This window comes from Mya arenaria, chromosome 11 (genome assembly GCF_026914265.1).
Source record: "Mya arenaria isolate MELC-2E11 chromosome 11, ASM2691426v1".
Classification (NCBI taxonomy): Eukaryota; Metazoa; Mollusca; class Bivalvia; order Myida; family Myidae; genus Mya; species Mya arenaria.
Genome location: NC_069132.1, coordinates 40856530 through 40871764, shown reverse-complemented (window position 1 = coordinate 40871764; position 15235 = coordinate 40856530).

The following is a 15235-nucleotide window of genomic DNA, read 5'->3' as shown; positions in this document are numbered from 1 at the left end:
CATCTTTATATAACAGCCGTCTGTCTGGCTGTCACAAAATATGCCCGTCCTTATTTTATTTCACCAGGTTTGGTGATAAGCGATGTTAAGGAAAATTTAAAGAGTAGACACTTTGAGGATTTTTTTTTGCCAATTCAAGGGTCATTTCTATTAGAGTTGGGAATCAGACTGAAAAATACTATCGATAATTGGTTATTGAAAACGATCAATGATCGGTTATTAATCGATTTTAATTATCTTTGCTCATCATATTTAAGGCAAACAGATACAGTACATAAATCAGTTTTAAGCACCAATGTTCCCCTAAAATATTGTTTATATAAATAACATTGTTTATTCAGAAAGCAATTATCTTTTAGAGTTTAAAAGTTACTATTACAATACAGAACATGAGACCACAGGTTCTAATTATTGTCTTACTTGTAGTATTGTATACATGATGATGTGTAAAATAAACACAAAGAAATATAACAATTTCTTTTTAATAATCAGTCAGTATCAAGTACAACAAGCAGTTGAATATTCTATATGTTTTACAAGAACAGTTTCTGTTTTACAGGATTAGCTTCTTTCAGAAAAAAACACTAAATTCTTGCATGGTTAGAAGTAAACGGTTACATGTTTTAAAAAGAAAGAAAAAATTGTAATAAGGTACTCTAGTGATTTATTGACTTGATATGAGTATGAATACATAACATAGCAAGACCTTAACATTTCAACATAAACTAGCATTAACCAGAAATAAGAGAATTTGTTGGTAGCGGTTACGTCCCATGTTTCTATATTCCCCCGAAACCCATGTTGGGTATCATATTCTAAATTTAAACATTTATCTGCCGCCATGTCATTTATGTTCTTTTTATATACTTCATTTGCCATATACTATGGTATGAGAGAATACACATTGTTTGACTTGACTTGATTTGACTAAAATCGATTGTTCTAATTTCACTATCGATTGTCGCCGACGTAGGCCTTTCCGATCAGTTGTCGATTATAATCGATCAGTGGCACAACACTAATTTCTCTGGAGTGACAGGGGCCCAGAAGGGCGCCGACTATATTTGATATTACTTTAGAAATATTCCAACTTAGGGACTAGTTCATAAATTACAGAACATTGCTTTCAATAGTTTCCACGTTGCATGATAAAACATGAAGTTTAGTATGTTTTATAAAACTTTACACTTTAATTGATAATGAAACCTTAAATTATAATAGCCCTGCTTATCATTTTGAAAATTTTGATTTTAAATACCAAATCAATCTAACAACTCGGCCATCTCCGAGATAGATACAGGCCGAGGTGTTCCGATTGAGTCCAAATAGATGAACGTTACACGGTACTATTTCAATTAACTTTATGTTTGTAAACCTCCTACGCAGTAATCTCCCTTGGGGACAGCAAAAATGTCGGGTTCTGAAAAATTAACATTGAGCTTAATTGTTTGTTTTGAAAATGTCATTCATAGTATTTTTTATCCCCATTTTATATACTCATATGAGTGAAATGTGTTACAAAAACTTATACAAAATATAAAGCAAGGAATTCACATAACATGCCGGTACAAAAAAGGTGAATTTCATACTATTGAAATCTATGTATTATACCACTGATCTTATTTCTTCCGAAGAAACGTATATATATTTTTTTATAATTCAGTTTTAACCGGAGGATTAGCTTGGAAAAAACAACAACAGACTATCTATAATTCCGGGCCTTAACTATTGTAACAATATTATTAACCATAATGTCCTTCGAGCATATGTACATCCAACATAAAAAATATTATCATTGAAATAATAGCCATTTTTGGTTATCTGCATGCACGTTTTTCTTCTAATTTCATTGCGCCGACTTGATGCTATGCATCAACTTTTTTCTTGTTTATACATGTGTTCATTCCTTACAACATGTAGGTTTTCAACCGTAAACCTCATAATAGGGTGGCACTGTCTTACAACTGTATATATTTTTCCTGAAGAAACATTTAGCCAAAGAGTCAATGAAATGTTTGATCAGATAAAAATCGCGACTAATGGCGGCGCTTAAATTGCCACGCTGCCTTCACAACTGTTATAAAATTCGTAAAAAGTATATATGTAACATTTCATATTCTGAAATGTTAATGTATCTTAACGGGACCTGATGACACGATACAAACAATAACAAAGTAAACAATTTCAATGTATATTGTTATGCGATGATTAACGATCCGAACATATCCGAAGATGTTGTGTTCATCGGATGATATCTGCAATTGCCAAAAGCAGTTTATTTAAGGAATGAAGTTGAAGTGTAAATATTTAGCCATAATTTGACACATCGCTACACTAAACGACTGTTTTAAAACACTGACGCATTCAATTTATTATCATCTAAGTGTTTATCGACCACAAAATCCGATAGTTAAAATGAAGGTATCATATTGAAAATTTCAAAAAAGGATTACGCCAAAAGACTTTATTTGACGCAATTGTCAACCAGCGTCCTCAACCATTGTATGTTCAATTATCGACAGACATCATGCAAGTTCAGAGACCAGATTAAATAGTTTAACAAACGGCTTCAAATTATGTTTCTAGATGCTAAACTATGAACACTATGAGAATGAATACTGTTCACGTTACACCACCTGATGTATTTATTTAATTTACTTACACATCACAATATTTTAACGGTTTATTTATAAAAGGCTACACATAATACTTTTCTACAAAGAAATGCTAATGTCTATATATGAATATTATTTATCTTAAGTTTTGGCAGAATAATGCACGTGGTCGTAGCTTCACCATACATGTCATCCCTATGACGAATGTTCACAAAGTCACGAATGTTCACAAAGTCTCGAATATTCACAAAGTCACGAATGTTCACAAAGTCACGAATGTTCACAAAGTCTCGAATATTCACAAAGTCTCGAATATTCACAAAGTCACGAATATTCACAAAGTCACGAATGTTCACAAAGTCACGAATATTCACAAAGTCACGAATGTTCACAAAGTCACGAATGTTCACAAAGTCACGAATATTCACAAAGTCACGAATGTTCACAAAGTTCACAGTCGATCACAAAGTCACAAACATATTTAAACTCAGAATCTTCATCCGTAGCGGACTCTGGTAATCAGCGGTACCGGACTGCGTTAGCCGGTTTCCTAATTATATAAAATGGCACATCGAAACCGCCATATGGAGCCCGTAGGGATCCACCGCCGAAAAAAATAAACTAAAACCATAATGGAATCCGGAACGCCTTCCAAAATATCTTTTGGGCGGTCGATATGCCAAAAGAGGCCGTGCACCGGAAAAAAATAAAACCAGCTTAAGTTTAGTGTAGCCATAGATGAATGTGCCAACGTTCTTCACACATTTAAAAGCAAACAGGCCTTCGTTTAAGGCTTCTGAAATGTCAATTAAAAGCAAGTCTCAGCCTAGATTGGTCAGATGGACACCGTCCTTAGCGTAAAGAGGAGGCTACAAACCGTAAGTTATGTGTATTTTAAATAATGGCCATCAGATAACAATGAAGATTTTGCAGCATAGCTTTTCACCTTTTTGCGGACGGACACCTTGGCTTTCACGTCGGACAAACACCGGCAAAGTTTACGCGGTAGCATTTGAGACCAAACAAACAAAGTTATGGGCAGCTGCTGTTTCTTAAATTCCAACAGTTTATCATACTCGGACATAATATCGAAAGTTTTAACCCGACCCCGCAATGTTCGAAAAGGTAGTGTGGCTTTCGTTTAGCAAAACAAACAAAACAATACATGTTGGACTTGAGTAACGTGCGACGTCAAACAAGGCCAATAGATCCCTTCAGAGAAAAGCATGCTCGACCCTGAAGTGGTCCAAAGGTCTATAAAAAAGTCAATTCGCAATCCACACAGCTCCCAGGTTTTGGCAATATGCATATTAGTTAGTTTGTAGTAGTATTAACGTACTTTCGTCTATAAAGGAATGTTATACTATGAACGCACGTCCGCTACAGCGGACCATCACATTACTTTCCCCTCCGAAAAGGCTCGTCCCGAGTCTTGGTCTGGGAAACTCGAGGGTAAGGCAACTCCGTTCCGGCAGTTGTCATCATCCCTCCGCTGCCACAATTTTGTAACGTGCCACACCAACAAGGCCAACAGATCCCTTCAGAGAAAAGCATTCTCGACCCTGAAGGGGTCCACTGGTCTTTATATACACTAAATTCTCTATCCACAAAGAACCCGGGCTTTGCTAATTTTCATAATTATCGACCAAATAAACCTACTAAAACGGAACGTTTTACTATGAACGCACTTCCGCCTACAGCGGACCGTTACACTTGTCCAGGGACATCTCCCGTATCCCTGCCAGACGATTTCAACTTTTCTGAGGCCGAGATTAGAGCCGCCTGCCCGAAAACTTGCCTTTGGTATATTTTTTTAAATGATCGATGAACCGATACACCAGACTGAAATGAAGATGGGGAAGCCCATTAGAATAATGCTATAGCTGATTAAGTGACTATTTGCAATAAACAAGAACTTAAATAAAAATTAATTGTTTATGCTGACTATGTTAAAATGGGACTAACCTTGGATAACTACGGCCAGATCCTGAAAGTTGATTGTAATGAATTTATTACAGATCGGGGACGTTAACCAGATTGGGGCGAATGTATTTGCGGACCGCCTGTGAGCGCATTCGAACAACCCTCTGTATCTGCCCAGCAGAAATGCCCTTAAGAACGGCTGTGGTGGCCGCAACAATTCTAAAGCTATGAGAACTGAACCGCGTATAGTCTAGACCTGCATTTTAAGCACAGATGTGAACTGATACCTAGTTAGTGGCAGGAGAGCCATCAAAATGACAGAATCGGGGTCCCGCAACGTTTGGGCGCACGCCCAGATACTGCACGAGGGAGCTAACTGGACAAACCGTGTCGTGAGAACCTTTTATGCTTATTGTTTCCGTAAAACCAAGCTGGTTTGTTTTTGAAGGCGTAATGTTATGTTAAGCATACCTTTTCCAAACGTGATGTCATTTATTGAAATAATGTTGACGATCGCATTGTCGGACAGGGTGGGCTCCCCTACCCAGAAGAAGCCAACAAATGCAATGATAAAGGCTGTAGAAAACAGAGATGATTCGTATCTATTGGTGCAAATAATGGGTAACTTCGAAAGTGCAATTCTTAAAACAGGGGGTGTGTTTGGCAGGTGTCTTTTCCCGCTCGTAGCCTTTGAGGAGTTTCATCACTATAAACTGAGTTGATGGATCTGGTGCCCCATCATTTTTCACTTATAACCGATTGCTGTAACATATAGTCGTGCAGTGGCCGGAGCGCATGACTGAAGTGACATAAATGAGTTGAAAAGTAATATGTTATAGACGGGTTAGGTCCATGATTCGCCTAGGTAGTGAGTCTTACGAAACTCGGAAAACTTGGCAATACCCTGGGCATACGATGACATGGTTTTGGGGTTATAGTCGAGTTTAATAGTAAATGAGGGTGAGAAATTACGCCGGTAAAACCTCCGGAAATGGGTCCGCCTCTGGGGCCAACTGGTGGAACTTATTGCGTGGAATAAACAACATATTGAGTTTTCTTTGGTTGGTATGTAACGCGCTCTAAAAACAATGTCATGGAACATGATGCTTAGAATTAAGGGGCGGAGTAGGTGCATTACGCGCTTTGATTTTGATGACTGTTAAGTATTTCAACTAGGCCCTTATTGTCAGACCATAAGATCAACTTTTTAGCGGAGAGACGAGCGGCTGAAATGTATACGGCTATCAAAACTGAAACTAGCTCTTAAAATGTTATATTTTTAAAAATCTCAATTTGACCCAATGTGCTGGCCATTGAAAGAAATCCCAACGTCCCTGCATGTAGCATGCCGCGCCTAAACCGTCGGCCCCGTAGCTGTCGGTCCACCATTCTAAGATATCATTGTAGATCAACACAGTCTAAGGAATGTGAACAATGCCGTTTATTGTGTTTAAAACATTAACAACATCATCAAACCTTCCTTGAAAGATTGTATTTTACGGACGTAGAAGTAAGGTTTGTCGATACCTATCATTGCATTGTACAATCTTCTGCTTAATGCGCGTTCCCCTTTATACCCTGAAATGAAAAGCTCAATTTACCGGCCAGTGATTGTAATTCCCGCAATCTGATTTTGCCGCGATTTATGACGTAACTTATTGACCTTTGTAAGTCTAAGATTTTTACAGCAGGTACTCGAATTGACATAGTTACCGGGTTGATCTGGAGACCAAGAAATGTTAAACAAGTTGTCGGACCGGCGGATTTTTCCCCCGCGATAAGAACTTCCAGGCGATTACAAGTATACGTGAATCCATCGACCACGATACTACAAATATATGCATCCCGGGGTTCCGCGAATATAAAATCATCTTAATAATGATTCAGAGATTTTAAGTTGCATGCATCCGATACAGACCAAGTAAGGATACAAGATATAGAGGATATTTGTTGAATCGTGGTCACAGAAAAATAATATTTCACCTCGTGGCTACGCCACTCGTGAAAATATTTTTTCAGTGATTACTCGTGAAATAAAATACGATCTTACACTAAATTCAACAAATTTTCTTTTCATTTCATGCATATATCGTGTTTATCAGTATATTTCCCCACTAGAGTAAATTTCTGTTGTCTTTTTGCGAAGGTAAGTAACTGCGGCAAAACCGCTATGTCAAAGTTACTTTCTTTTCAAGCGAGCAGTCCGTCCCCTAAAAAAAAAGTTCCACACTTCATGAAAATGGTTGTTGGAATTGAAATTATTTTTAGATAAAACTCTACTTCTATCAAAGAAACCTGTCATTCTTAACATTATTTAAGGCACAAAACAAGTATTTAAACAAAAGCATTTCGGAAATAAAAAAAGTTTCGCGTAGAAATACAATTTACTGAAACTTGAGCATGTGACATTTTTGTTCATTCAAAAACAATTTCAACAGATTTAAATTAACAAAGATGGACTTATAAAAGTGTGAATTCGTAAAAGCAACGGAATTCTGTGTTTAGTGTTTTTCTTAGTGTATATCTATCTATTCACTGTCGCTCTCACACTCTGGATCTTAAAGAATTTTCTCGGAGTGAATTCATGCTCAGTGCAGGCGGAGTATGTTTTGTTGTTGAGGCAGCGAATCAGTTTCATATCTATATTAAAATTGAATGGCACGTTCCCGTGTGTTTAGGAAGACCCCAGAGAAAATAACGAGGTGTGCCCGAAGATGCTTTTGAGAGGGATGCAGCGCAGACTTTGAATGATTTTAAAAAGAAAAATGAATTGTTGAACTGATGAATGTGAAGTGGAAATTGGTCAAATTCAAAATGAAATGATGTATCAACATTATTAGCAAATATGGCCGAGCAAATATTCAACATATACCTACCAAGCGGGTTAATTGTAACAGTATTTTCCATGAAATATTAAATTCACACATAAATTGGTAAGCTTCTTCTTTTTTAATATTTATAATCAATCGCAAAAATGCTTGTTTAATTAAAACTATTGCATAATTTGATTTTTTTACAATTCAATACGATTCGGTCAATGTGTATATTACTGCATTACAGACGACAAAAAACATGTACGTACATGTATGTATGTATGTATTTTTTCCAAGTCAAGGAAAGCAAATCTTATATTATAAAAGTTGGAAAAAATAGTCCCGAATTGTCTGTACAGATAGAAATGAGCAAGGGTTATCATTTCACTCGAGCCAGAGTGAAATGATCCAGTTATCAATCACTAATATTATTCACTCTTTCACCGGTATGCATGAAATAAACAAGACTCTTTATTTAAAGTCGGGTATGGGTTAACATTAGCTCAATGAGCTATTTTCCGATATTAATAAAAGACATACATAACATATCTTGCCTTTTACTTCTGAATCAGAGAAAGAAAAGGTTCAAATGAACAGTACCTCTAGAAAATGTATATTGGTTATTACTTGGAGAGATATTTATTTATAAAAAAAATAACATTTGTACTGTCTGGTAGACCTGTATTTACTATGTTCAAAGATAAATCAAAGTGGAAGATACTTAAAGCAAGCAGCATTAAGTGTGTGTGTGTGTGTGTGTGTGTGTGTGTGTGCGTGCGTTCGTGCGTGCGTGCGTGCGTGCGTGCGTGCGTATACGTGTGCGTGTGCGTGCGTGTGTGTGTATCTGTGCGCTCACGCATGAAAACGAACACATATAGTGGTATATATCCAGTTAAGGCTTTTATTGCGATGAATCGTACAGAAAAACGTTTATTGCACGAATATTAATCTCAGACTCAAGACGTTTACCTGTGCATTTGGCCATTTGGTATATTCTTTATAAATCTGTAACCAAGTTTCTTAATCAAAATATGCAATGTCATCATATAAAAAAGGTGATTGTTGCCACTGCGCATGCATTTGATGATAGGGTAATCAGTGCAAAGAATCTAACTGTACATGCACTTGATGATAGCGTAATCAGTGCATAGAATCCCACTGTACATGCACTTGATGATAGCGTAATCAGTGCATAGAATCCCACTGTACATGTACTTGATGAAAGGGTAATCAGTGCATAAAATCCTACTGTACATGCACTTGATGATAGGGTAATCAGTGCATAAAATCCTACTGTACATGCACTTGATGATATGTAATCAGTGCATAGAATCCCACTGTATATGCACTTGATGATAGGGTTATCAGTGCATACATAAATTATTATAATCAAACTGTTCATGCAGTTGATGATAGGGTAATCAGTGCATAGAATCCCACTGTACATGCACTCGATGATATGTAATCAGTGCATAGAATCCCACTGTATATGCACTTGATGATAGGGTTATCAGTACATACATAAATTATTATAATCAAACTGTTCATGCAGTTGATGATAGGGTAATCAGTGCATAGCATACAACTGCACATGTACTCGATGATATGGTAATCAGAGCATAGAATCCCACTGCACATGCACTCGATGATATGTAATCAGTGCATAGAATCCCACTGTATATGCACTTGATGATAGGGTTATCAGTGCATACATAAATTATTATAATCAAACTGTTCATGCAGTTGATGATAGGGTAATCAGTGCATAGCATACAACTGGACATGTACTCGATGATATGGTAATCAGTGCATAGAATCCCACTGCACATGCACTCGATGATATGTAATCAATACATAAAGTCCCACTGCACATGCATTCATTCCTATGGTAATTAATGCATATAATCCTTCTGCACATGTACTCGATGAAATCGTTATCAATGCATACAGTCCGAATTCATGTGTAATGAGGCATGATAATTAATGCATGGAATCCCGCTGCACTGGGACATGACCATCAATGCAGAGAGCCACTGCACTATGACAGTTATGCAATCCAGTCACACTTAACGGTTGATAGCCATTTTATTAAAACGACATTAATATGATTCCAACTGCCCTTGTTCTAGATGATATTGTAATCAATGCCTAGAGTCCCACTGTACATGCACAGTATTGCGTTAAAATCAGTGCGTACAGTCCCATTGCACATGCACTCGATGCTATGGTAATCAATGCATAGAGTCCCACTGCACATGCACTCGATGATATGGTAATAAATGCATAGAGTCCCACTGCACATGCACTCGATGGTATGGTAATCAATGCATAGAGTCCCACTGCACATCCACTCGATGATATGGTAATAAATGCATAGAGTCCCACTGCACATCCACTCGATGGTATGGTAATCAATGCATAGAGTCCCAATGCACATGCACTCGATGATATGGTAATCAATGCATAGAGTCCCACTGCACATGCACTCGATGATATGGTAATAAATGCATAGAGTCCCTCTGCACATGCACTCGATGGTATGGTAATAAATGCATAGAGTTCCACTGCACATGCACTCGATGGTATGGTAATCAATGCATAGAGTCCCACTGCACATGCACTCGATGGTATGGTAATCAATGCATAGAGTCCCACTGCACATGCACTCGATGATATGGTAATAAATTCATAGAGTCCCACTACACATGCACTCGATGATATGGTAATCAATGCATAGAGTCCCACTGCACATGCACTCGATGATATGGTAATCAATGCATAGAGTCCCACTGCACATGCACTCGATGATATGGTAATAAATGCATAGAGTCCCACTGCACATGTTCTCAATGATAGGATATTCAGTGCATGCAATCCCACTGCATACGCACTCGATGATATGGTAATCAATGCATAGAGTCCAACTGCACATGCACAGTATGACGTTAAAATCAATGCATACAGTCCCACTGCAGATGTACTCAATGATATGGTAAACAGTGCAAAGAATACATCTACACATGCACTCGATGATATGGTAATCAATGCATATAGTCCTACTGCACATGTACACGATAATATGGTAATCGATGCATTGAATCCCACTGCACATTTACTCAATGATAGGATAATCTGTGCATGGACTCCCACTGCATACGCACTCGATGATATGGTAATCAATACATATAATCCCACTGCACATGGCGATCTGCAGAAAAAAGGGACCAAGCTTAGCGAGGCCGTAAGCTGGGAAAGCTCGCACAAAAATATGCCGTTATAACTCAAACCCACTTGTTTCTCCAATTTGTAGACACATGATATTTAAAAAATCATACAAAAAGTTGATTTTTAGACTTTTAGAATTTTTGAAGTATGTTTGCATAGTACAAACTGGGATATACTCGTTATTTTTTATTCATATTGATCAGCAAAAGATTGCACATTTTAGTACTGAATGTGCTTGGTTGGTTTTACATGTATATTTTCAAGAGCATATTAAAGGAAAAAACTCTAACTTAGAATTTGTATTTGGATATTGTAATATAGATACATCAAGAAGATTGTCACAACGATTTGATAGCTGATTACTCATCTATTTCAAATTCGAGCTCATGACGTAAGCATATCACTGCCTCAAGACAACGACACCCTAAACTGTCAATCATACTCCTGCATGCGGAGAAGGCAAAGCGATCTATGAAAAATAAACGACTGGTCGTTCCAAACAATTTAGACCGACATAATACTCGCTACGAAAATAATTGTTTGTATTCACCGTCAAATTTGCTCTACATGATATGGAGCTACATTAAATTGGGTTTGTCTTCGATTTGCATGGCCCGAAAAATGCATGCGAACACTAAATCGGTTTTGTCTTGTGCATGTATTATTTTTCATTGGATTGGGGTTGTTTTCGTTGTTCATAAAATATGAGATCGCAGAAATAAAATATAAGAAACAAGTATTTGTTTGTACATGTTGTAAGCAATGTAATACTTAAAAATCATATAAGCCAATGCGTTGGGGTTCCTAGCATGTGAACTATGTTATATGTGAATAGCCGACAACATTGGCCAGCAATGTATTTATATGCATTGACTTCTTTTGCTAAAATTAAGATATAGGTTTGCCGCACATGCGCATTGAAAGTTTTATAAGTAGTCGTTCATATGTGGCTAGTGTCATGCAAATATGTTTAATAACGCTTTTAACATTTTAAGACATGAACAAATCTAAAGGTTTAAGTTTTTACACGCTTAAGCTGACGACGATGAAACTGGTCATGCCTTTACTTGTACCTCGAATTATTTAATAATGAAAACGAGCTCAATATCAATTCGTTTCTTTGTACGGAACATTCTTCTTTATTTAAATCATTCGCATTGCTCGAATTTTCTGATATGTTCTAGTGTACCAATACTACTTTTACGTCGCATGGCAGTATTTTTACTCAGATAAGAACGAAATTCAAAGATAACTTTTTTTATTTCTTTATCATTTTTATTGAAATAAAATTGCAGTCTACGCCTCTAACAGTGACCTACCTCCGGTTTTTGACCAGAGCTTGATTAGTGATTTAGTTTTTCAAAACACTTCGATAAACCTGTCCAGAATTTACTTTTTGACAGTGCTCCGTCAGACGGCCTTTTTCTATTTTGTTATTGTTTTTATTGTTTTGAATGCTTGTGTATTGTATATTACACTGTAAAACATAGTATATATATGGTATAACTTACTGCCCTGATCACTTCGTAAAGATCATGTATTGGTAAATATATGGATATATATACGACCGCATTATATAATTTTGTCCGTTTTAAGTAACGACCGATTTCCCGCGGGAAGTTAAAAATTGTTTCGTGCTTTTGTTTTGTTGTCACTATGGCGTATGCAAACATTTCCTTGTCTATCATTCATACTGTATCTGCTTAATATATATTAGATTATTAGTATGTGAAATTCAAAAGTTTTCCTTATATACTTGTTAATGTTGTGTGTTTTTTACCAAAAAAAATGTGTTGAAAACCGAAATTTGATATAGCAGATTTCTTTTAAAATTTACGCTGAGAAATACCTCATTGATTTTTTTGTGAATAATTCGTGAAAACAAAATCAACTTTATAGATCAAAATATAGTTTTGGGCGCCTGTTATAGCCGAATAAAACAGACAATTGAGCACATCATGTATTCCCATTATAACCCATTTGCAGTAAAGTGCGAAAAATGTATAAGTTAAAAATACAGATTTATAATCTATTGTTTCATCTAATGTTCTAGACTGTGAAGAAGATAAAAATGTTTTAAAGGGAAAATTTTCTAGGATTTTTATAAAGATATCTGGTTACAGGTTTTGGAACCTCACTTGCTTGCTGTTATTTAATCCTCATAAGTAAAAGAACAATGTCGATGAAACTTACTTTAAGTGATTCAAATAGTATGTTTTACTGCTATGCCATGTTTCACTGTTATGCTATGTTTCGCTGCTAATCTAGTATTTTTTACACTTTTTTTCTAAAAAGAACATGTTTACAGCTGTCCTACACGACCTTGACCGTTGCAAGTCCTTTCCATCAACAACTAAGATATTGTAATAAACAAATGAACTTTTGAACCCTTCATTGTGCAAGAAAATTTAACCGTGTTTTCCTCAGGGAAAACGTCAAAAATAACCGACGAAAATGGCATGGCCATGAGTAAACTATTAAAAATAAATAAATGACTTACTTTTTGGCTGCAGTTATGTACAATTATGGATCTTGTGTGTACTGGCCGACTGATAATATAATAACGCCTTTCAATACTGTTCCGAAATCTTCGTAAATATAAGTGTCCTTAACGGCCTTGTTTTAAGAATGATAGTACGAGTACAACTTTCAAAAATAATTTTTTTGCGTTTCTTATTTTCGTATGCCCAAAGGTTCATTCAAATTTGTAGTGAATTAAAACATTTCGGCCATGCGTTGAAAATTGAAGCCGTTGAAGGTTCTCAGACGACGATTATTGATTATTATTTTCATATGACATTTCTAACTAGCCTGGACGTAAATGTGGTCAATATAGTAACATTGGATCATACGATATTCGATTGACCGATTTAATTTTTATCAAACAAACCGCAAATTTTAAAGCCTTGCAGTACATTACCACGCGCTTTTAATCACAATAACGCTTGTGCGCTGACGTAACACGGTGTACCGTCTGGTCTGCAGCCGACACATTTCAATAAATGTGTAGATCGGTTAAATCCTAGCAGTTGTTTGTTTGGACTGCAAATGATGGGATCGACATTAGGCGTATTAAATAATCATTGATAATTGCGGATAAATTGATGTAACGATCAATGAAATGTGTATTGAAACTTGTCGATACGGAGAGACTGACTGTACGAAAAAATGATATTTTATTTTGAACAAAATAAAATTGACGAACAATATCCAAAATATTTGCATCATTTTTAATCAGCGAAATGTGCATATCCTGTGATCTTCCACGTGTTTGGAGTAATTACAAGCGTCCGCCAAGGATATCGATTGTTCATCGTAGCGAAACAAAATAGCTGGTCGCGTTAATCTGATGGTTAGCTTGTTACTTCTATTTTGTGCGGTGAGTAGTTTTGAATGACAAACCAGGGCTGCTGTGTACAGTGTGTGTATACCACGTGATAAATTGCGTCATAAATGCTTCGTCGGAAGGCAATATTTTGCTTCGAATGAAGACTTTAAACAAAGGTAACTTCCCTATTTCTTGATCATTTTAGATGAAACATAGCGCAGTCTACGCTTCTTACGGAGCCCCGCCTTCTGTCTTTTACCAGAGTTTGATTGAGAGTTTAGTTTCTTCAACTTTTTCAACTTTGAAAACCCTTTTCACAATACGGCCGTTGGACGTAGCACTGTCAAAACATTGTTCTGGAAACAGGTTTGTCGAAGTGTTTAATGAAACTAATCGCCTTATCAAACTACGGTAAAAAAAACGAAGGCGATGCTTTTAAGCGGCATAGTTAAAGGAAAGTTATCTTTGATTTAAGTCTTGTCTTCATTTTATGCAAAATAATGCCTTCCGACGTAGCATATATGACGTAATGTATAACTTGGTAAACACACACTGGTGTATTACAATCGTATTGGACCGAAAATATGAACAAATTTTAGACCGAATTTTACCATTTTCTGTTACTGAAATCGGTCCTGTGTGGTGAAAAACGGTCTAGACCGACAAATTATCGTTTTTTCGAAGCCATGGTATATACCAATATTGACCGCTTGTCTGTTGTAACGTGTTAGCCTTTTTCACTTTACATTTTGAATTGACTTTATTCAAGATCAACTGGTCTTTTAAAGTATTTTGGTTTCGTGAGTCTTTCCTGATTTGATGTGTTTGTAAATTGTGGAGACGGGTGTTTCTTGTTCCCAACCCCTAAATTAACACACGATGTCAAACTAACGGTGTACTTAATGTCAGTCAAAATGTGCAATATGGAAGAATGACCTCATAAATGCGTTATTTCAGGGAACGGGTTTCTAATTGTGAAGGTTTCATCTCGGCGAAATCAAAGAAAGTAAACAATGTGTCTGAGCTGTTGCCTATTAAACACGCATCGTTATCACATTATCCCCATACTAAGACAGCCCGATCAAGTCTTTGTGGTAATAGTTAAGGAAATTAAGGTTGGCGACCGAAAAGACAGAGTTTGAGACATCTGGCCATTTTTACACCACGGTCGTTTGTTCATATATTGTTTGACGCATATAAACCTATATAATTATGTTTGTCTATAATGAGATCATTATATATATATACTCACTATGAAGTAATATTTTTAATCTTTATCTATTTATATTTATCTATTTTAAAAACCGGGCCTTATTTATCGTTACAAGTTT